Source organism: Rutilus rutilus (assembly GCF_951802725.1).
Source record: "Rutilus rutilus genome assembly, chromosome: 2".
Lineage (NCBI taxonomy): Eukaryota > Metazoa > Chordata > Actinopteri > Cypriniformes > Leuciscidae > Rutilus > Rutilus rutilus.
In genome coordinates this window covers 49,102,302-49,125,475 of record NC_140210.1, presented here as the reverse complement: position 1 = coordinate 49,125,475, position 23,174 = coordinate 49,102,302, and positions in this window count along the sequence as shown.

Genomic DNA, 23,174 nt, shown 5'->3' with positions numbered 1-23,174 from the left:
TAAATCTGTGTCTTGAGTTTTTGTTTTAAAACACAAAAGATTTTTGCTTTTTTTTCAGGTCACATTCATGCTTTCCTGTATTATTCAAATGCATTTTTGTTACAAAATATCTTAACAAAATGATTGTCAAAGTCACAGGCACAGTCTCCCTCAGCACTACACTTCCCAGAACCATTCCTGTTCACCACCTGCACACACTCCTCCATCCCCTGCACACACTCCTCCTTCACCGGCACACACTCCTCCATCACCTGCACCTGCAAGCTGTCACCCTCGTCATCACTCTTCAGCACTCACTAGCTTTGTCCCAATACGAAGGCTGCATCGTCCGAAGGCCGTATTTGAAGGCCGATTGCGTCACGTGACGTGACGAAGGATGTCCCAAGTCAAAGCCTGCACCCTTGAAAAGGTCACATTTGAAGGCTGATTGCGTCACCACGGCGCGATGAAGGCTGTCCCAATTCAATTCTGCATCCTTCGAAGGCCGTACTCGAAGGCTGGTTGCATCATCACTGCGCGACGAAGGCTACCCTGATTCAAAAGCGCCGCCAAATGCACCCTTCATTTCCCCGTGAAAGAAACAAAGGAGTAATCAAGCACCCGGAAAGCGTACCTTCTATGGGGGCATCCATTGGCTAACAAGCCATCACCTGCTGTTAGCATTCCATTGACTCCCATTCATTTTGGCGTCACTTTGACAGTGAATAACTTTACATCTGAGGCGTTTAAAGACTCCATTTGTCCATTGTTTATTTCTAAAGAAACACAACAATGTATAAAAGGCTCCTGTAGAAGATTTTATTATTTAGAAAATAAGTAATTTAGCTATATATTTGTACACTATTATTTTCTTTCTGTGTGTGTGTGTCTTTGGGTTTGACTTTGGAAGCCTGAACGGCCAGAATGTTGATGCAACAGAGAACTCTATTTCAGTAATGTCACATGGTACAACATTTTTCTCAAAATATCTTTAGAATGTAGGGAAGGGATGTAGGTATATATGCAAAGTGTGCAAAGTGTTTAAGTTACTGTTAGTTAAAATTTTAAGGAAAACAAATATATCAATCTGAAATGTAGCAAATTAAATTTCAATTCATTCAGGTACAGTTACCAAACATATCTCAAGGTCTTTTTGTCTTTTTATTAATTTAATTAATAAACTAATTATATAAAACTATTGTCAGTGCACTACAAAAAATATCTCAAAAATATAGTGCACTACAAATAAACTGGTTCTATGCCTTTACTTTATTAATAAAACTTATTTTAAAAATACAAGGCTTAAGTAATTTATTTTCCTTTGGTGGTACAGCCTGAGACATGCACAAGCTTTCTGCATTTCTGTTTTGCTTTTCCCTCCATTGTACCGAACCGTGATGTCTGAACCGAGGTATGAACCGAACCGTGATTTCTGTGTACCGTTCCACCCCTAGTATAAAGCCAAATGATCTGCCAGCTAAGCTAACAGCAGACCTAGCAGCTAGACTAGTTATTCAAAGCTATCTTAACAACCTACTTGTCCAGTCAGTGATTACGAAAGATAACCAGGTCTTAATTCAAGTCTGTGAGTTGATTAAAGGGAATGTGATTTGAGCATGAATGAGTATGTACATGAGAGCTTGGTAAGCTATATAGGAAGCTAATATTATTTTTCTTAATTCAGAAGTCTTCAGAATTTTTCATTTTAGTTGAAAACTGTGTCATTAATGTTTTACACCTGTTGTATGTTTTTTTTCATACTCATCATTTCCAAAGGAAAGAAAGTATAAGACTATGTAATGTCCATTTGTTTCCATTGCACTGGACAGTGAATAAACCCTCTCAGATAACTGTCATATGGAGGAACTAGCCGACCTGCAAGTGCATAAATAACTTTACTTAATATATACTTGTATGCTTTATGGCTGCAATATAAGTTGCAGGATTCCACATCTACAGAAAGGCCTACAGAAGAGTCTGCACAGACAGAGGAGACATAGGCCTACAGGTGGGCAGTGTATAACCAACTTTTCCTTTTTATTTGTTGCATGAGGCATGTGTCTAATATCTCTTGTTGCAGGCACTTGACCACTGGCTTTTCTTTACAAAGAACAATTGAAATAAAACTCAAGGAACTAAGCATATTTGTCTTTGATTAAACATTTAATGAAAAGTGTTTTTTTTTTTTTTTGGCAATGTTGTGTAATATGCAGAGGTGGAAAGTCCAGGGGTCAGAAAGTAAAAGTCCTGCCATATATTTATTCCACCCATGAACTCACACAGCAAACACTCCAGTGTTAAATGAACTCTCCTGTGAGTTTATTTGGCTCCAGACTCAAGAGTGTTAAAGTTAATGAGATAATTAAGTGATTGTTTGAGTGATGATTGAGCATTATTGAAAACACCTGATGTTAACAAGCAGAATTACTGAAGGAGAAAATCTCTTTTTTAAGTTGCCATTATGGTGATCAGTGTTTGCTTTAGTTGGGCTCTTGACCCTTAAACTAATAACTTTAGATTTTGTTTGACTGTTGTATCTGGGTTATAACTCTCAGATGAACAAAGAGAAATGTTGATCAGGTGGTGTTGGTTATGTTTTGACATAATTTGACCTGAATCACAAAACTCATTTAGAGAGTTAAGTTTACATTGTTGATTATAGCAGCCTGTGATTTTAATATTATGTCATGTTAATCATTTTCAATGTAATTGGAAAGATTTCTTAAAAGTTGTTCTGATCAAAGGACTTATATATTATTTGGACACACTGACACCAAGAATCAGCCTGTGATTCTCAACAATGGTGACAATAATAAAGCATGTTGCAGTGCATTCTGGGTGCCACCAATCAAAACTCATCCATGGCTCCCATCATGCATTGCGGTATGAATAAATTATGATCTGAATTGTCTTGTTTTCCTAATTGAATATTCTTTTTGTCACCATTGTTGAGATTCATACACTGAATCTTGATTTCTGTGTGTGCCTTAAAGAAAGATTTTCTTTTTCTTTATCAGAACAACTTTTAAGAAATAATTTGAATTATATTGAAAAATCTGGAACTTAATCTGTAGAATTACTGTGATGTTGTAATGACCAATATACATTTAAGTCAGAGATTAGGCTCTAATTGAGTTCAGTGATTCAGATCAAATTATGATTATGTTCAAATATAACCAACACCACCTGATCAACTTTTCTTTTTGTTCATCTGGCTGTAATAACTCAGATCAACAGCCAAACAAAATCTAAAGATAATCATTTGAAGGTCAGCTGCCCAACTAAATCGAACACTAATCTCCATAACGGTGTCTAAAATTGTGATTTTTCTCCTTCAGTGATTCTGCTTGTTAACATCAGGTGTCTTCAATAATGCTCAATCATCACTCAATCAATCACTTAATTAGCTCATTACCTTTAACACTCTTGAGTCTGGAGCCAAATAAACTCCCAGGAGAGTTCATTTAACACTGGAGTGTTTGCTGTGTGAGTTCATGGGTGGAATAAACATATGGCAGGACTTTTACTTTCTGACCCCTGGAATCTCCACCTCTGATTGTAACTGGTTTGGGTCAGGGAATGGGGTCATAAAACACCTTTCTGCAGGCAGGAACATGTCATAATCACATATGAAAAAATGCAGTTCTAATTTATTAATAATTTAATAATTAAAATTTAGGGGACTCCCCCAAAAGTCCTAAGTCATTTCGAACCCTGCTGAGGAGTGTTAATTTAACACTGGTGATTTTGCTGTGTATGTGATATTAGGGATTATTTTTTGCCCCAGGGTTACACCCCTTATAGTCTGGGGTTTACTATAACCCTTTATTCAGTACAGTTTATGGCTACTGTACTGGGGCGTTGGCGATATGTGCTGTAAGGACTATTTTACACCAGGGTTTCCCTTTATACAACACAGCTTATTGCAACTGTACTGGGGCATCAGGACCCACTCAGGCCTCAGGTTGATCAGACCTGTGCTCTCTCTAACACCTCTTCCAGCAGCAACCCAGTCTCCCAGAGGTTTCCCATCCAGATAAAGACTGGGCTCAACCCTCCTGAGCTTCGGTGGGAGTGCAGGCGAAAGCTTCAGGTTGATCGTTGCTGGCTGGAGCTTCAGATCTCCTCACCACACCTCTCTCCAGCCACTAATGGTTGCAACAATGGTGACAATAAAAACAAAAAAGCTTGGGAATCATGGATGAGTTTGTATTATATATGAAGCCACCCATCATGCATTGCAGCATGAAGCTTTTGTTGTTTTGATTGTCATCATTGTTGTGATTCATATGCAAAATCTTGATGTCTGAGTGTGACTGCATGATCAACTTAATCCAAATATTTTATGCACATGATTTTTATTCACTTTTGGTAATATTGATCATTAAAGTACATGTATGATTTATTTGTGACTGTATTATACTCCAGTCTTCATTTATTTCATGCTAACAATTTTTTTGAGAATTAACAGAGGTTTGTAAGTTGTTTTATTGAAAATAATAAAGTTTGGCGATTAGTGTTTGCTTTAGTTGTGCTCTTGACCCTTCAGTTATTAACATGAGTGTTTCTCTGGCTGCTTTAACTGAGTCTCTAATGCATATTTGTTATGATAGAAATCCAAGAGATCAGATCAGATGATGCTGGTCCCTTTTTAGTGATGACAGTCATCATGTAATGGCCTGACTTATTAATACTAATATCTTAAATTGTTAAACATTGGGTTGTAAATTTTCTAAGTCAATAATGTGTTGTGATATTCTGAAAGATTTTATGAAATTATTATACAAAACTTTTTTTTGATAGGATCATATAGACACAGACATCAAAAATCAGTGCATGATTCGCAACCATGGTGACTATGAAAAAAATTCAGCTCAACTCTGAACTCGTCACAAAACCAGCTAAAGTCACAAAAAAGCTTTGTTGATTATCACCGTTGTTGAGATTCATATGTTGATTCTTGATGTCTCTATACTCCTAAAAAAACAATAAAAAAAAACAATGCAAACCATTTTCAGTATAATCTATAGGTTACATATATATTTAATTTCAGATTGTCAAAATACTAATGCCAAAATTACACAGGGGTCATGTAAAAATTTGTTACATAAATTAAACTTATTCAATAATTACATACAGTATATATAAATGATCTCTATATATGTTACAAAGCCTCAAAAAATATACTCGGAGATTTGATTCTAAGTCACATGAGAAAATCAAGTCATCATATGATGATTATAACTTCATCAATAAGTGACCATCATCATCTGATGAAATTCTGTCTTGCATTTATTATCATAATTAATGTGAATTAAACACACACTTAAAGAAGCAGTGTAAACTATACGATATATATTGTGATATTGTTATGCGCATCTCGTCAGTAAAGCCGGTTCCTTGATTAGTAGTACCGTATTTTCCGCACTATAAGGCGCACCGCATTATAAGGCGCACCTTCAATGAATGGCCTATTTTAGAACTGTTTTCATATATAGGACGCACCGGATTATAAGGCGCATAGAATAGAAGATACTGCAGTCAAACGTTTGACTGGGTTTGCGTTATGCAGTTGTCACCAACCTTTTCAAGCCTAAGATCACATCCAAAGTCCAAATGTAAACCAAGATCTACCACTTGCAAAAAATTATGAAAAAACAAGTGGCTGAGCTGTAAAACCTTGTTACTTCCGCGAAGGTAATAAAAAAACTAATATCCATATGCTCAGGCAGATTCGGCTCAAAGTCGTGCATCTTCGGATGCGGAGGCGCGCGCGCGGCAAAAATGACGTCATTGTAACAGCGCGCGCGCCTCCGCATCCAAAGATGCACGACTTTGAGCCGAATCTGCCCGAGCAGACGGATATTAGTACATCTCATCACACCGGCACCCAGTTTGCGCGTCTAAATCAGTTGTATGGTCTGGTGTTCAGTCTAAAACAAAACAGTTGCGTCAAGTATAAATGCCTCGTCTGTTTGGGGAGGTGCGCGCGCAGTCAGCGGAGGCTCGCGCTCCGTGCCAGGCGAAAGTATAAACAAGGTTTAAGTCAGCGGTTGTTTTACAGACATTAATATAAGGCGCCAGATCCATATATAAGGCGCTCCGGATTATAAGGCGCACTGTCGTTTTTTGAAAAAATGAAAGGCTTTTAAGTGCGCCTTATAGTGCGGAAAATACGGTAAATCGCCATCACCTGCTTTCAGATGGAGCGGCATTTACTACAAAGAGCCGTAGTTAACTGACAAGCTGAGCCATATCGCATTAATATCGCGGACGTATCGCAAGCGATATTTAATGTGATATGGCTCAGCTTGTAAGTTAACTACGGCTCTTTGTACACAGCAAAAACTCCAGTGTTAAATTAACACTACTGGGAGTGTATGAGTCCACGCTCAAGAGTGTTTAAGTTAATGAGATAATTAAGTGATTAATTTAGTGATGATTGAACATTATTGAAGACACCTGATGTTAACAAGCAGAATCACTGAAGGAGAAAATCACAAATTGTAAGCCACCGTTATGGTGATCAGTGTTTGCATTAGTTGATACTCTTGACCCTTAAACATTCACTTTACATTTTGTTTGTCTGCTGTTATTGATTTAAAACAGTCAAAATTAATGAACAAAGAAAAGTGGGATCTGATAGTGTTGGTTATGTTTTGACATAATCATGCTGTGAGCTGAGAAATGAAACTTATTGAAATAGTTTGGTTTAACTTGTTAGCAGCAGCTTTGTGATTCTACAGCATATGATTATCAGTGTTTTTCTTATAATCCAAAATATTTAATAAACATTGTTCTGATCAAAAAAGCTTTCAAGTGAATATATTTAGAAACACAGACATCAATAATCAGCCTGTGAATCTCAACATTGATGACAATAATAAAGCATGTTGCAGTGGCTGCCACCAATCACAACTCATTAATGGCTCCCATCATGCATTGCGGTATGAATAAATTATGATCTGAATTGTCTATGTAATTTACTTTTCCTAATTAAATATTCTGCTCGTCACCATTGTTGAGATGCATAGACTGAATCTTGACGTTTGCGTGTGCCTAAAAGAAAGTTCTTTTTTTTTAAACAACTTTTAAGAAATCCTTTATATTATATCTAAAATTCTGATATTTATGCAGAAATCACAGTTATGCTGTAACCAACAACATAAATCAAAAACATAAAGTTCGAATGATGATTGTCATAATATAACCAACACCATCAGATGACTTTTTTTTTCTTTGTTCATCTGGCAGTTATAACTCAGATACAACAGCCAGACAAAATCTAAAGTTTATAATATAAGGGTCAAGAGCCCAACTAAAGCAAACAATGATCGCCATAACGGTGGCTTACAATTTGAGATTTTCTCCTTCAGTGATTCTGCTTGTTAACATCAGGTGTCTTCAATAATGATCAATCATCACTAAATTAATCACTTAATTATCTCATTAACTTCAACACTCTTGAGTGTGGACTCATATACACTCCCAGGAGTGTTAAGTCAACACTGGAGTTTTTGCTGTGTACAAAGAGCCGTAGTTAACTGACAAGCTGAGCCATATCGCATTAATTATCGCTGACTATATGGCTCAGCTTGTCAGTTAACTACAGCTCTTTGTAGTAAATGCCGCTCCATCTGAAAGCAGGTGATGGTGATTTACTACTAATCAAGGAACCGGCTTTACTGACGAGATGCGCATAACATTATCACAATATATATCGCCCAGCCCTACTCAGGAGCCCAACTAAAGCAAACACTGATCACCATCATGGTGACATCAAATTTCTGTTAAAGTTTTTTGCACTTTATTAAAATTAGCATATTTTACTTACATTTTATGGTTTTTGTTTGGCGACTGTAGCTGACAGTCATTTCTCAAAGTTGAGCTTTCATGATGATTATAAATCCATCAACAGGTAACCATCATCACCTGATCTAATTTCACTTTAGCTTTCTTTGTTGCTGCAAATGTGTTTGACAAACACACCGTCACAACATCCACAAAAGATATAATAAGAGTTAAGAGCCCAACTAATGGAAACACTAATCACTGTTATGGTGACTTCAAATGAAACACATTAGAGTTAAACCTCTGTTAATTCTCAAAAAAAACTTTTGTAGGCGTCTGACAGAAATAAAGTCATTCTGGTTAGTAATAAGTGAAGCTGGTAATGCTGTTTGTGGAGTTGTTTAATCCTCCTCTGCTGAGATCTTCACAGATTTAATGTCTTCTTTTCTCTTCAGTTGATTTCATCTGAGGCTGTGGCTGAAGTCAGTTGTAGTTCTTGTGTTTCTGCTCGTCTCTTTTTCTGTTCTCTTCAGAGGTGTAAAGTCCAGGTTCAGAAAGTAAAAGTCCTCCTCAGTATTTTGTTCCAATCACCTGGATTTTCTAATTCAGCAGGAGAGAGAACTAATTAGTGCAATCAGCTGACTGAGTTCATGGGTGGAATAAACAAATGGCAGGACTTTTACTTTCTGACCCCTGGACTATACACCACTGGAAATGAACTAACTAGGTACACAGCAAAATCCCCAGTGTTAAATTAACACTCCTCAGTGTACATATGAGTCCACACTACAGGGTGTTAAAATTAACACTGAAGCATTGTTGGATGCTCTCTCCTCATCTCCACCAGTCTTTCTTTTTCTCTCAGTCTTCTTGTCCTGCCCTATTTCTTCCCCTCCTAAAGCAGAACTTTGACTGATAATATTTTAATTTTCGTCTGTGTCAGTCAGAGTTGTATAGTCCAGGGGTCAGAAAGCAGAAGTCCTGCCATAGTTTATTCCACCCATGAACTCAGTCAGCTGATTTCACTAGTTCTCTCTCTTGTCTGAATTAGCAAATCCAGGTGAGTGGAACAAAATTCTGAGCAGGACTTTTACTTTCTGAACCTGGACTTTACACCTCTGGAGAGAACAGAAAAAGAGACGAGCAGAAACACAAGAACTACAACAAGCTTGGGATTGCGGGCCCAAGCCGGCGGTGCCTTTAGTTACACTAAAGCCACCGGGGTGGCGGTGTCACCGGCTTGGGCCCTCCATCGCTGCTCGCAGCTATATATATATATATATATATATATATATATATATATATATGCCAGTTGGTGGCAATAGTTTGCCAAATAACTTTGACTCACAATAGTTACATCCATCTGATCGGCCTCTTACCACGAACACACTGTTGAAGTTTCATCAAGATCAGTTAACGTATGCAGAAGTTATATTACTTCGTGTTTCTTTTTTCTCGCCATTGTTTCCTCGCCACGGCCAAACCGTTCGAGATATCAAAAATACGTCCAGAATTTATCATCCTCAATGTCTTGACTTCATGCTGACCGAGTTTGGAGGCCATTGGATGAATTCTCTAGGATGAGTACATTAAATTCCACAGCATGCGTTTCCAAACAAGCCATAATAGCCGACTTCCTGTTGGGCGGAGCTAATAACTTAGAATGTGGAAGTTGTTCGGCCCGATGAGATCTATATGTGTACCGAGTTTCATATTAATTCATGCAAGCGTGTTTGATATATGGACCAAGTTTTCAGACCGTGTCCAAGGGGGCGCTGTTGAGCCCCCCTGCCACGCCCGGGTACCAGCTTCAGCCCGGCTCTGATGATCGTGGGTTCTGACCTGTGTGGAAAGTTTCAAGAGTTTTTGAGCACGTTAAGGGCCCCAAAAGCCCCTGAAACCTTGAAAAACAAAGATTACATGGAATAGACAACCCCCCCCCCCCACACACACACACACACACACACAGACACACAGAGAGAGAGAGAAAATTCTCCAGAAAATCCACATTCAAACCAAAATATCTGACTTCCTGTGGGTCTGAGGTTATGACTGTAAATTAGAAAGGTGTCCTGCTTGATGAGAATAATACACCTACCAAGTTTTGTGATTCTAGGAAAAACTAAGCCCCCATTTTTGACTAAAGGTGGCGCTACTGAGCCATTCCACCACACCCGTTTCTGAAACTTTGCACATGTCTACTGTATAATAAATGTGATGTGTCTGTCGAGTTTCATGCATTTTCAAGCATGTGAAGAGTCTCAAAAGCATCCGAAAAGAATATTAAAGTTTGATGCGTTGCCACGGCAACAGTATCTAAGATATCAATAATCCTTTCACTAATAAATAATTCCCTAGGAGGAGTATTTCACATTCCATTGTATGAGTTTTCCAAACAACGTATAATAACCGACTTCCTGTTGGGCTTTTGTGAAACTTAGAGCACGAAAGTTGTTCGGCCCGATGAGTTCTATATGTGTACTGAGTTTCATATTATTACATGCAAGCGTGTTTGATATATGGACCAAGATTTCGGACCCCATTCCAGGGGGCGCTGTCGAGCCTGTTGAGATTCATATGTAGATTATTGATGTCTGTGTGTGATCTTCAGATTGTTATAGCATTGCTGAAATCAGAGGTGGAAAGTCCTGCCATGTGTTTATTCCACCCATGAACTCACACAGTAAAAACTCCAGTGTTAAATGAATTCTTCTGGGAGTTTATTTGCCTCCAGACTCAAGAGTGTTAAAGTTAATGAGATAATTAAGTGATTGATTTGAGTGATGATTGAGCATTATTGAAGACACCTGATGTTAACAAGCAGAATCACTGAAGGAGAAAATCTCTTTTTTTGTTTTAAGTTGCTATTATGGTGATCAGTGTTGGATTTAGTTGGGCTCTTGACCGTTAATCTATTAACGTTAGATTTAGTTTGGCTGCTGTAATTGAATTATAACTTCCAGATGAACAACAAGAAAAGCTGCTCAGGTGGTGTTGGTTAAAATTGGCCTTCAAGTGGTTCATGTTAAAAATCAGATCATTGACAAAAAGAACTTCATGTTGTACTAGTTTGTTTGGGAAATCTGGTTTAAAATGTGTTCAGAATTTGAGAGATTGATTTGTTTATAAAGAAATGTATGTTTCTATAGAACTGTTCATGCATTCCATATTTGCATAAACAGACTCTGTGGACTTATTCAAACTATGACAAAATTGTACAATGTAGAAACAATGGATTCATCTATTCACACCGGTCATGAATATTAGACATGCTGAAGTTTGTAATGAAGAGCAGTTTGATGATGATTTTGGTCACTTTGGTCAAACTTGGGCTTTAAACATTGAAGATGAATGTGAAGCTGTGGTCGTCGTTGCAAACCCACTTTTTGAGCACAACTTTGAAAATATGCAGTGTGGTGAATATGAAGGTCTAAGATGATATAAAGGTCTAAGGATAGAGAAAAAAGATAGTAAATAGTATTTTTTTAATCTCCTTTAAGGTACAAATGTACCATGGATTTAGAAATGCGATCTTTGTATTAATTTTATGTTTTCTGTCTAAATTTTAATGTTAATTTGAATTTTAGGAAGGGTTGACAAAATATGTTTTTTTTTCCTCATTGGATGAACAGATAACGGTCATATAATCTTCTGACACACATATTTATGTGTAGTCAGTCTAGTTTGGTGAAGAAACTCATATCAGGTGAGTCTCTCTTTACTTAAATGAGACCCAGATAGCAACATTGTTTCGGCCCGGATCCGGCCCACATCTGGCACTTGTGGAATGCGGATCTGGCCCACATGCGGCGTGGAATGACGGCACTTGGGCGGACCGCTCCTGTTTGCCAGATCTGGGCCACAAGCAGGCCATAGCAATGCCACATGTCAGCCAAGAGCAAAGAAATAAACCAGAACTGGACCTTATCTGAGCCACAAAACCTGTGTATATTAAATATGAAGTCATCTCAGCCTTAATAAGCCTGTTTACAAGCAGAATCACTGAAGAAAAGAAGAGAACAGAAAAAGAGACGAGCAGAAACACAAGAACTACAACTGACTTCAGCCACAGCCTCAGATGAAATCAACTGAAGAGAAAAGAAGACATTAAATCTGTGAAGATCTCAGCAGAGGAGGATTAAACAACTCCACAAACAGCATTACCAGCTTCACTTATTACTAACCAGACTGACTTTATTTCTGTCAGACGTCTACAGAAGTTTTATTGAGAATTAACAGAGTTTTAACTCTAATGTGTTTCATTTGAAGTCACCATAACAGTGATTAGTGTTTCCATTAGTTGGGCTCTTAACTCTTATTATATCTTATGACTTTTTTGGCAGCTGTGACAGTGTGTTTGTCAAACACATTTGCAGCAGCAAAGAAAGCTAAAGTGAAACGAGATCAGGTGATGATGGTTACCTGTTGATGGTTTTATAATCATCATGAATTAGCCTGTTTCACTGATGTCTTTGGAATCTAACACTTGTGTTGATCCAGTAATATTATTACATTACAAACCATGTGTTACTGCAGCATGAGATCCAGCAATATAATAACAATAAGTTATAAGACTTTATCAAACATGAGCACGGAAAAGTCAGTTTAATATGACACACACACAGACATCAACAATCAGCATATGAATCTCAACAATGGTGACAATCACAAATATTCAGATAAACAGATTAATTCAGAACATCACTGAAAAGCTAATAATTCATAACAAAAACAACAGCAAAAAATAAAAGCAAATATTTAGAATCAAACAAAATTATAGGACAATTCAGCTGCATAATTTATTCATGTTGCAATGCATGCTGGGAGTTTTGTACTATGCTGGTACCCAGCATGCATTGCAGCAAAGTACATTTGATTGTCACCATTGTTGTGATTTATACGCTGATTGTTGATGTCTGTGTGTGTCATTTTAAACTGACTTTTTCCTACTCATGTTTGATAAAGTCTTCTAACTGATTGTTATAATATTGCTAGATCTCATGCTGCAGTAACACAGGGTTTGTGATGTGAAAATATTAATGGATCAACACAAGTGTTAGAGTCCAAAAACATCAGTGATTAAAGGTTATTTCATGATGATTATAAAACCATCAACAGGTAACCATCATCACCTGATCTCATTTCACTTCAGCTTTCTTTGCTACTGCAAATGTGTTTGACAAACACACTATCACAGCGGCCAAAAAAGACATAAGATATACTAAGAGTTAAGAGCCCAACTAATGGAAACATGAATCACTGTTATGGTGACTTAAAAAAGAAACACATTACAGTTAAAACTCTGTTAATTCTCAATAAAAACTTGTGTAGACGTCTGACAGAAATAAAGTCAGTCTGGTTAGTAATAAGTGAAGCTGGTAATGCTGTTTGTGGAGTTGTTTAATCCTCCTCTGCTGAGATCTTCACAGATTTAATGTCTTCTTTTCTCTTCAGTTGATTTCATCTGAGGCTGTGGCTGAAGTCAGTTGTAGTTCTTGTGTTTCTGCTCGTCTCTTTTTTCTGTTCTCTTCTTTCTTTCAGTGATTCTTTTTGTTAACAGGCTGAGATGACTTCATATTTAATATACACAGGTTTTGTGGCTCAGATAAGGTCCAGTTCTGGTTTATTTCTTTGCTCTTGGCTGACATGTGGCATTGCTATGGCCTGCTTGTGGCCTAGATCTGGCAAACAGGAGCGGTCCGCCCAAGTGCCGTCATTCCACGCCGCATGTGGGCCAGATCCGCATTCCACAAGTGCCAGATGTGGGCCGGATCCGGGCCGAAACAATGTTGCAATCTGGGGAATTAAATGCTTTAGTGTTTCTATCAATCTACACGTTTTTGCAGTTTTGTCATTAAAGGAGAAGTTCACTTTAAAAAAAACTTTTGCTGATAATTTACTCACCCCCATGTCATCCAAGATGTTCATGTCTTTCTTTCTTCAGTCGAAAAGAAATTAAGGTTTTTGATGAAAACATTCCAGGATTTTTCCCCATATTATGGATTCTAATGGGACCCAAACGGTTCAAGGTCCAAATGACAGTTTCAGTGCAGCTTCAAAGGGCTTTAAACGATCCCAGATGATGAATAAGGGTCTTATCTAGCGAAACGATCGGTCATTTCAAAAATAAATAAAAAAGTTTAAGTTTTATAAGCACAAATGTTTGCCTTGCTCTGTTCTGTGATGCGCGTTCGTGACGTCACGTAATACGCAATTACGTTGAAAAGGTCAAGTTTGACGTGTTTACAAATGTGCGGAAGGAGGACCATATACACATTTTCAAATGTATTTGTGTCAGTTTATCGTTTAAAATGCCCATTTCGTGTGTGTATCCTGAGTGTTTTAATATTAAAAAGCCAAAAAGAACATTTTCTTCAGGACAGAAATTTTTCAAGCGTGACCTTTTCAACGTAATTGCGTATTACGTGACGTCACGAACGCGTAGACAAGAAATTTAGTGAAAGCAAATGTAAAATTCAGTGAAAGTTTTGCTGCTATTAGATTAATGCTCTGCTTTTAACATGATCGACACAGTATTCTGGTCTCCATTATGGAGAGTTGTGTTGGACTATGAGGCACTTTTTTTAAATTAATTTAAATTTAATTTCATTTAGAAAGTGTGTTAAATTATTAACGCATTTTACAGCAATCAGTTATGAATGATTTCAGTGATGAGGGAAGAAAAAAAAGCTTTATCAGCAGTTCAGATCAACAGTTTCCCAAAATCACCTGATCATATTTTATCTTGGCATTATATATATATATTTGATATATGTATATAAAATAGACTGACTCTAATTTGAGAAGAATATCCTAGTTTGTGAAATAAAAAATGAAATTAAGCCATCTTCTGCAACATATATATTTAAAATGTAACATTCAAAAGTCTTAACTGTAGATATCTGTGAAATAATCAGAAAATCTGATCACAACGTCTATGCACAATTTATATGTATGACACGAGTCAATAATCTGAGTTTGAGGGATGGACGAGACTGTTGGGAATGTTGGGATTATCCATGCCGTGTCGCGTCAATCTGAGAAAAATAGGGAGAAGGGGGAACTGAGGAAATTACACATATTGTGTGGAAAGTTGTATTTGAATTTGAGGAAGGAAAACACTGGACTTGGTTTCATATTTCCTCATTAGAATGATGGACAGATAACTTCACTATATCATCTCAACACAAACAAACTTTTTCTTCAGTCAGTCGTGTCGGGTGATGATCACTGTATATCAGCTTATATCAGGTAAGATCTTCTTTCTGCTCATAATGATCCTCATCACTCTCTTTATGTCAAAAACATATATTGATGTGTGTGTGTGTTACAGTTGTGTAGTTATAATTGATTTGTTTGTAGTTATAGTTGAGTAATTTGGGCTTTAAAACTTCATGAATAACTCCAGAGCACTTTTGATTCTTAATTTCTAGGAAAACAACAGAGCATTTTTTAATTGGACGACTGATTTGTCTAAACGGCAGTGAGGGGTACACTCTAAAAAATGCTATGTTGGCTTTAATTAACTTTTTTATGTCAACAGGTCCCACATAACTAGGTTACGTTGGATTTATGTAATATTATTTATTTCAGTTAACTTAAGTTAATTACATAAGGTTAATCCAATGCCGTTTAGTTGAATAAGGTTAACAGTCTTAATTTTGTCCAAAACAATTAAGTTAATTAAGTTCAGTTATCCTAAAATTAATATTTTTACATTCAACCAAAACAAAAACTCCAGTGTTAAATGAACTCTCCTGTGAGTTTATATGGCTCCAGACTCAAGAGTGTTAAAATATGAGTGTCAAATTAACACTCAAGAGTGTTAAAGTTAATGAGCTAATTAAGTGATTCATTGAGTGATGATTGAGCATTATTGAAGACACCTGATGTTAACAAGCAGAATCACTGAAGTGTATCACAAATCACAAATTGTAAGTTACCGTTATGGTGATGGGTGTTTGCTTTAGTTGGGCTCTTGACCCTTACATGATTACTTTAAATTTACTTTGGCTGTTATTGATTCATAACAGTCAGATGAACAAATAGACAATGTGATCTGATAGTTTTGGTTATGCTTTGACATAATCATACTGTGATCTGGAAAATGAAGTTAATTGATATAATTGGGTTAAACGTGTTAATTACAGCAGCACTGTGATTCTACAGCATATGATTTTTTTGGTATTTTTCATATAATCCAAAATCTTTAATAAACTTTGTTTTGATCAAAAGATTTTTTAAATGAATTTATTTAGAAACACAGACATCAATAATCAGCCTGTGAATCTCAACAATGGTGACAATAATAAAGCATGTTGCAGTGGCTGCCACCAATCACAACTCATTAATGGCTCCCATCATGCATTGCGGTATGAATAAATTATGATCTGAATTGTCTATGTAATTTACTTTTCCTAATTGAATATTCTGCTCGTCACCATTGTTGAGATGCATTGACTGAATCTTGACGTCTGTGTGTGCCTAAAAGTAAAAAATTTTTGTTTTTAAAACAACTTTTAAGAAATCCTTTGTATTATATCTAAAATTCTGGATATTTATGCAGATTCACAGTTATGCTGTAACCAACAACATTAAGCTATGTCAGTATTAAGGATCTTAAGGAGTTCAGTGATCAAGTTCAAACAATGATTGATATAACGCAACCAACACCATCAGTTTTTTTTTTCTTTGTTCATCTGACAGTTATAACTCAAGTAAAACAGCCAAACAAAACCTAAAGTAAACATATAAGGGTCAAGAGCCCAACTAAAGCAAACACTGATCACCATAACGGTGGCTTACAATTTGTGGTTTTCTCCTTCAGTGATTCGGGGCGGGGGCGTGGTCAGGGGTAGATTTAGGGGCGGGATCAGGGGTTAGTCATTCGTACGCATTAGCCAATAGCCACCTCATAAACTATGAGAAATTGATCAAGTTGTTTCTTCCTTTATTGCATTGTGCTTGACAATAACGGTTTTAAAAGTCTCAATCTGAACTCTGATCCAGAATCAAATGCTGTGGAATGTTTTACATGTGTTTGAAACAAAGAGCCTTTTTATAAGTCATGTGTCAATGCAATAGCTAATTTGTTTATTCTCTAACTGTAAAGGAAACTCGTCCTCTGAACTGGTTTGTGGATAAACAGAAATAAACTGACAATGGCTTCCTTTCATAAAGGTGAGTATTCTTCTTGTGTTTAAAGGTTGGCTCTCATCACCCTAAAAACCTTATGAACTGTGAACGTATGATGAATGTAGTTTTCTCAGACTCAATCCAATACAATTTCAGTGTTTTTATTGACTTTTTCTTCATATTTCAGGTTTTATAAAAACTCATCCTCTCATCTCTGCTATTCTGTGTAAGTCTAAACAGTGTTTTTTTCTTTTGTCTGTATGCTGATGTAATGACCAGTGAATCAGATCTGGTTTATCCTTCACGTCACAGTAAATTCCCCGGTGTTGAATTACCATCGCTCAGTGTTCATAAGGGAAACTCCAGCAGAGTGTTCAAAGAAACCCTGAAGCAGTGTTAGAGTTAATGAGATAATTAAGTACAAGATAATCTTAGATGGCCCCCTGCTCTTCCTTTCCTCTCCTCTTCCTCTCCTCTGATCTTCCTCTCCTCTGCTTTTCCTCTCCTCTGCTCTTCCTCTCCTCTGCTCTTCCTCTCCTCTGATCTTCCTCTTCCTCTCCTCTGCTCTTCCTCTCCTCTCCTCTGAGAGGTGAGTTCAGTGTTGGACAGATCAGTTGCTTTAACCATTAATTTAAGTGAATGGTACAAAGGAGTCATTCGTTTGCGTATCGGACACGTCATTAGTGGACGTGTAGTCTACGGCACACATTGTGGGATTATCTCGGCAGTTTAGGACATCGCACAATATTTGTGTCAAAAACATTTAATCACTGGATAGTTTTTTTCGTTTACGGAAATTGTGGTTAATGTCAGCTGAATGGGTGAAAAGCTTTTTAGAGAAGATAAGGCAACGTTTTTTTTTAGCACAATTCACTCCCCGTGGTAATTCAGGAGAAAAAAAATCTCCAAATACTCCACATGAAACTGGGCAGACCTGGAGCCTCATTAAATTATGGATTTTTTTTTTATTTTTTAAATAGGCCTATTTGTGGGAAAAAAAATGTAATATTTGAATTACATAAAATATTTTAATTTGTGTTCTTCCTAATTGTCCTTGAAATAGTGGTCAAGTACTTGGGGTCAAGAACACCTCTGCAAGTCACTCACGTGCTTTTTTGCATGTTAGGATCCATTTGGGAGAAATCACTTTTCTTTCTGTTGAAACCTCTAGAATTCCTGAATCATTTGGTCATTCATGCAATAATTTAAATCGATACAACTACAATGTGATTGATTTATCTGTGTAGAGAAACCACTCTAAACAACAACCACTTCTTTAATTTCATTCTTCTCTTCACATAAAGCTGCTGTTTGACTTCAGAAGATTTGGAATATGACACACACATCATACTTCATATAGATACTGTAGTGCTGCAATGGTGCTTTTTAGTTAGTTTGAACAGAAAAGGCTTGAGAGTTTCATAATGTGGAAAAGATGTGTGTGAATAATAATAATTTCTAGGATAGACAATACAATATTCTGTGAAAGAAAAAGTCATGATGACAGAACTTTCATTTTTGGGTGAACTATTATTTTAAGTACAAGCTTATATGTATATATGTTTATTTATATTTGATTGTGTCCTAAACATGTTGATTCATTTGTATTTATAATTATTTTTTAGATGTCTTAAGACTGTACTTGGCCTTTTCATCTGTCTCCCCGGTGACGGCTCAAATAGGTAATGTACACTGAAAAACTAAATGTTTTGTCATTTCAACTTAGAAAAATGTACATCATGTGGAAACATCTACAATAACTGGTTGAAATGTTGAAATGAAATAAATGATTTAAGATTACTGATTATAACTGATTTCATCCAACCTAAAACAAACAAGGTTTTACTGAAGCATATCTGTCAGTAGATATAACCTGTGAACCTGTAGATATAGCCAATGAAATAAAACAACACACAAAAATTGGACAGGAAATAGGCCTATATTAAAACATTAAATATGAAAATCTTATTCTTCATTCAGTTCTGAATAAAATCAGATTGAACAGATTTTTTTAAACGCTTATGAAAATAGAGTAGTGCTACAGCGCTATTATTATCAGAGTATGTGAGCAGAAAGCAGAGAGGACGAGTGAACAAGAGGAGAGCGTCATTTACCAGCGTTGCCCAGCACTGCTACACACACCAGAAGATTTGCAAACAGAAACAAGTCCAGAGAAACTTTCCAGAGCACATTTTTAGCAGACTTTGCTTTTACACACACACAGCAGAGAGCACAGCACACACACACACACACACACACACACACACACACACACACACACACACACACACACACACAGTGGAGAGCACACACACACACACACACACACACACACAGTGGAGAGCACAGCACACACACACACACACACACACACACACACACAGTGGAGAGCACACACACACCGTGGAGAGCACAGCACATACACACACAAACTGCGGAAAGCAAAGCACACACACACACACACACACACACACACACACACACAGCGGAGAGCACACACACACACAGCGGAGAGCTCACACACAGCATAGAGCGCACACACACACACACACACCAAAATGCCGCCGCTAGAGTTCTTACTAGATCAAGAAAATATGATCATATAACACAGATTTTATCATCACTGCATTGGTTACCTATAAAGTTCCGTATTAATTACAAGGTATTGCTACTGACTTATAAAGCCCTAAACGGCTTAGCTCCAGTCTATTTAACGGATCTTCTATCGCCCTATAATCCATCGCGCTCTTTAAGATCACTTAATTCAAGGCTTTTCCAAGACGGATCCAAGATGGCGGCGCGAGTACATCGCGAGGCTCGCGGTCTCTCCAGATTCTGTAATTTAGCAGTATTTTTCTTGCTCATTTCGGGTCTGTTCGTCCAGAACAGTTGTGCCTTAACATCGTACACCCAAGGTGAGCTTTTGGATATTGGTTTGCGAATTTCCGACAGTTTTATGGACAACCTTCGACTCCTTCCTGAGATCGCCAGATCACCCGAGGCTATGCACTCTGCCCGGCCGGGCGGAAGTGCTCGCAGGCGCCGGCGAGATCGTAAACAAAGGCGGGGGAAGCGCGGAGGACTAAGAGCTAAGCTAAAGCTAACACCACACCGGCTCTCTTTACCCAGCATTTTCCTTGCCAATGTACGGTCGCTGTTGAACAAAATGGAGGAGATTCGACTCAACATCACATACAGCAAGAGACTTTTGAACTGTAATGTTCTAATTTTCACGGAAACATGGTTAAACAGCGGAATACCGGACAACGCTATTGAGCTAGCGGGACGCCATACATTCCGGGCGGATAGAACATTAGATGGCTCCGGTAAGACCAGAGGTGGTGGATTGTGCATTTACATTAACAAAGCTTGGTGCACAAACTCTGCTATTGTTGGGAGACATTGTTCAGCTAACCTTGAGTTTCTCATGGTTAAATGTAGACCGTTTTATCTACCGCGGGAGTTCACTTCCACTATTATAACTGCAGCCTATATTCCCCCGGATGCTGATGCCAAGTTTGCTATGAAAGAACTTCACGCAGCCATCAGTAAACAACAGACCGTTCACCCGGAAGCTGCGTTTATTGTTGCGGGTGATTTTAATCATTCAAACTTAAAGTCAGTGCTACCGAAATTTCACCAGCATGTTTCCTGTCACACCAGAGGAAACAAAACCTTAGACCATGTTTACACAAACATGGCTGAAGCTTACGTCGCGACACCCCTCCCCCACTTGGGACAGTCAGATCACCTTTCTTTGTTCCTCACCCCCAAATATGCACCTCTGATCAATCGCGTGAAGCCATCAGTGAAGACCATCAAGGTGTGGCCTGCGGGGGCAGATTTCTCACTCCAGGAAAGGTTTCTACACACAGACTGGAGTATGTTTGCTTCTCAAGCCACCAGTGGCTCTCACACGGACATTGACTGCTACACCTCCTCTGTACTGGATTATATTAATACCACCATTGACAGTGTTACAACCCAGAAGCAGATCACCACATACCCAAATCAGAAGCCATGGATGAACAGGGAAGTGCGACTCCTATTGAAGACACGCAATACTGCCTTCAGATCAGGAGATGCACAAGCCTATAGCACATCCAGAGCAAATCTGAAAAGGGGCATCAAAGAGGCCAAGCACTGCTACAAGCTTAAGATAGAGGGACACTTTTCCAACGCTGACCCTCGGCGCATGTGGCAGGGCATTCAGGCCATCAGTGACTACAAACCCTCTCACTCCACCCCCGCAGCCACTGATGTCAACTTCCTGAACGAGCTAAATGACTTTTATGCTCGCTTTGAAAGAGACAACAGAGAAACTGCCACCAAGCTCAAATCCTCAGCTGACCACCCACCGATCACACTCTCCTCCACAGATGTCTGCAATGCACTGAGCAGGATCAGCGCGCACAAGGCTGCTGGACCAGACAACATCCCTGGACGCGTACTCAGGGCATGTGCGGAGCAGCTCGCTGGGGTTTTTACAGACATTTTCAACCTGTCTCTTGCCCAAGCAGCTGTACCAACATGCTTTAAATGCACTTCCATTGTGCCAGTGCCAAAACACTCCAGCCCGAAGTGCCTTAATGACTACCGCCCTGTAGCACTCACACCCATCGTAATGAAGTGCTTTGAGCGGCTGGTCCTGGCACACCTAAAAGACTCTCTACCATCCACATTGGACTCACACCAGTTTGCCTACCGTAGCAATAGGAGCACAGAGGATGCAGTCTCCATGGCACTGCACTCTGTGCTCACACATCTGGACAATAAGAACACTTATGCACGCATGCTGTTTGTTGACTTCAGCTCAGCATTCAACACTGTCATCCCAACTAAGTTAATAGCCAAACTTGGAGACCTGGGCTTCAACACCTCCATGTGCAACTGGATTTTGGACTTCTTGACCAACAGACCCCAGAATGTTCGATCAGGCTCCAACTGCTCCACATCCATCACACTCAACACTGGTGTACCACAGGGCTGTGTGCTAAGCCCGTTCCTCTACTCCCTCTTCACCTCCGACTGCAAGCCTGTGTACGGATCTAATTCCATCGTCAAGTTTGCGGACGACACTACGGTGATTGGTCTCATCAGCAACAACGATGAGACTGCCTATAGGGAGGAGATCAAGCACCTGGCCACATGGTGCACCGAAAATAACCAGCTCCTCAACACCACCAAAACGAAGGAGCTCATCGTGGACTTCAGGAAAGTGTCAAGAGGCACACACGACACCATCCACATCAATGGAATGGCTGTTGAGCGTGTCTCCAGTTTCAAGTTCCTGGGGATCCACATCTCGGCGGACATGACCTGGACAACCAACACCTCCAGCCTGGTCAAGAAGGCTCACCAGCGCCTTTTCTTCCTGAGGACACTGAGGAAGAATCAGCTTTCCTCCACTATCCTGGTGAACTTCTATCGCTGTGCAATAGAAAGCATCCTGACCAACTGTGCTACAGTGTGGTATGGGAGCTGTTCTGTTGCAGAGCGCAAGGCACTGCAGCGGGTGGTGAAAACCGCCCAGCGCATCACTGGGACTCCACTACCTGCCATCGAGCACATCCAGAGGAAACGCTGTCTGCATCGAGCTCGCAGCACCCTTAAGGACTCCTCTCACCCAGCCCACAGACTGTTTTCTCTCCTGCCCTCCGGCAGGCGTTTCAGGTGCCTCCGGACCAGGACCAGCAGACTAAAGAACAGTTTTTTCCCCAGAGCTGTCTCTTTATTAAACTCTAACCCTCATTGATCCCACTCCCCTTATATACTGATTGACTCTCCTCTCCCTCCTCACACCTGCCTCCATTTTGTTATTTGCAATACTATAATGTTCATTTGCACTACTGACTGTTATTACAGTAACAACTGTTTACATATGCATCTTGCACTACTACCTTGACTGGAATATGCTCAATTTGCACTGCCGACTGTTTATTTACAGTACCGACTGTTTATATATACATTGCAATATCGTACCTTAACTGTAATATGCAATTACTTTCCACTGCACTTTCACTCGGATAGCTTCTGTCCAACTTTATTTGCACTACTTTAAATCCATTGTTATACTGCTCATTAGCCTAACTTATACATATATCTATTTGTTAAATTCTGTTTATAGTAATAGCCATCTGTATATTATGCTCACATTCTGTTTATAGTAACAGCCATCTGTATATATATTCATAGTACATATCTATCTGTAAAATTCTGTTTATAGTAACAGCCATCTGTATATTATATTCAGTACATATCTATCTGTA